Source organism: Dermacentor albipictus, chromosome 4, assembly GCF_038994185.2.
Source record: "Dermacentor albipictus isolate Rhodes 1998 colony chromosome 4, USDA_Dalb.pri_finalv2, whole genome shotgun sequence".
NCBI lineage: Eukaryota > Metazoa > Arthropoda > Arachnida > Ixodida > Ixodidae > Dermacentor > Dermacentor albipictus.
Genome location: NC_091824.1, coordinates 173,743,607 through 173,745,626, shown reverse-complemented (window position 1 = coordinate 173,745,626; position 2,020 = coordinate 173,743,607). Strand labels below are relative to the sequence as shown.

The 2,020-nt window shown below is 51.9% G+C and overlaps 1 non-coding gene across 1 annotated transcript; it reads right to left on the bottom strand.

The window, feature by feature from the left end:
* Positions 1-583: 583 nt before the first annotated feature.
* On the bottom strand, positions 584-656 carry TRNAT-CGU (transfer RNA threonine (anticodon CGU)). Its single transcript has one exon. It is a non-coding gene; the product is annotated as a tRNA-Thr (tRNA).
* Positions 657-2,020: the final 1,364 nt, after the last annotated feature.

The window sequence follows — 2,020 nt, the reverse complement described above, 5'->3', positions numbered from 1 at the left end:
GCTGTCGTCGTTTTGCTAGACTCGAGCTGCGGTTCCGGATTGCGCCCACTCTTCAGTTGAGTGAGGTTGTAATGAAATCACAGCCTATCACACACCTTGCAGCTGTGGCCGCACTCACGGTCGAGGAATTCTTTCTTGAGCCGTCCATCGGCACCCTCCGTGGGAGGAATCTCTCTGCGTCGACGTCTCTGCTTGGCCTCCTACTCTCGAAGTTGGGGGTTAGCTTGCCTCTGCTGGCGTTTGGCTTGGGTTGCCATCTGTTGAAAGTGGGGGCTGGCTTGCCTCCATCGGCGCTTGGCTTGCGCTTCCCGTTCTCAATCCTCGGTGGTAGCAGTTTCTCAGCGCTGGCACTGTGCTTGCGCTTCTCGCTCTCGAAGGTCGGGATTTGTGCGACGTCTGCGCTGCCGCTCGCGCCGAACGGAACACATGGGGCGAAAGTGCGCGCGCGCCGGCGAAACACCTGCTCCTGTGTTTCTCTCCTCCCTCTTCCTATCCCCCATAATGGCTTTGTGCCATTAACTTTCACCCCTGCGTGACACCGGACGCCGGACGGCGAATGCTCGATTCCGCTGCTAAAACAACTGGCCGCAGGTGGGGCACGAACCCACGTCTTCGCATTACGCGTGCGACGCTCTTACCAACTGGGCTACCGCAGCACCGATTTCCCGTCCACTTTGTTTATTTATGTTTTATTTATGGGTATTTATGTTTTTTCTGCTAGAATTAACCCTGGGAGTGTTAGCCGGTGGCACCACTCACAAGCATTGGCGGCGGCTGTGGAACATCCTTTCTGCCGCAAGTGTCACGTGTACGTAAACTTCATGGATGAAGGCAACTGGTCAGGAAACCCACACGTGCTACCTGAAGGCATCGCGATGCTGCCGGACCCAAGATGGGAAAGTGGATGGGAAAACGGCGCCGCACTAGTTCAAGTGGTAAGAACATCGCACGCGTAATGCGAAGACGTGGCTTCGTGCCTCACCTGCGGCCAGTTGTTTTTCATCCATTTTCATTTCCATCAATTCATCATTTCTTTTATTCAATTAACAAGTACAAATAATCTACCCTACGCTGTCCTCGGTGTCTTTGTTGTCTTCTTATGTGACTAATAAAAATTGGTCTCTCGGTTTCTTTTCTTCTATGCAATAAGAGCTCACTTAAAGTGAGTCCCGTGACCATACAATAATTTGGGGGCACTCGGTCCTTTGGACACGAAGGCCACATCACCGGCAACCAAGTCCGCCCCCTCCGCGCAATGCAGGCGCAGCTCCGGCCAAGTGGCGCGCACCTGGCGCAGAGGCTCGTGCTCGTTGGGGCAATGAACGGGACGCTGGGCGCCGCTTGCCACTCAGCTGCTTCTGCTCTACGATTTCGAAAATGCCTGGACCAAAGGTAAGCGTTGTGTCTACGTCATGCGCCAGAACAGCCATGCACAGGCATCGCTACACTAATCTAACGGAAAAAAGGGAAGCAAGAACGTCTAGCTCACAAGCACGCAAATAAGAAACCACTATACAGGCTGTTACGAACAGCCTGCAAGGGTCATCATCTTCATCATCAACAGCCTGGCTATGCCCATTGTAGGGCAAAAGCCTCTCCCATACTTCTCCAATTACCCCGGTCATGTACTAATTGTGGCCATGTTGTCCCTGCAAACTTCTTAATCTCATGCGCCCACCTAACTTTCTGCCACCCCCTGCTACGCTTCCCTTCCCTTGGAATCCAGTCCGTAACCCTTAATGACCATCGGTTATCTTCCCTCATCATTACATGTCCTACCCATACCCATTTCTTTCTCTTGATTTCGACTAAGATGTCATCAACTCGCGTTTGTTCCCTCATCCAATCAGCTGTTTTCTTATTCCTTAACGTTACATCCATCATTCTTCTTTTCATAGCTCGTTGCGTCGTCCTCAATTTAAGTAGAACCCTTTTCGTAAGCCTCCAGGTTTCTGCCCCATACGTGAGTACTGGTAAGCCACAGCTGTTATACACTTCTCTCTTGAGGGATAATGGCAAC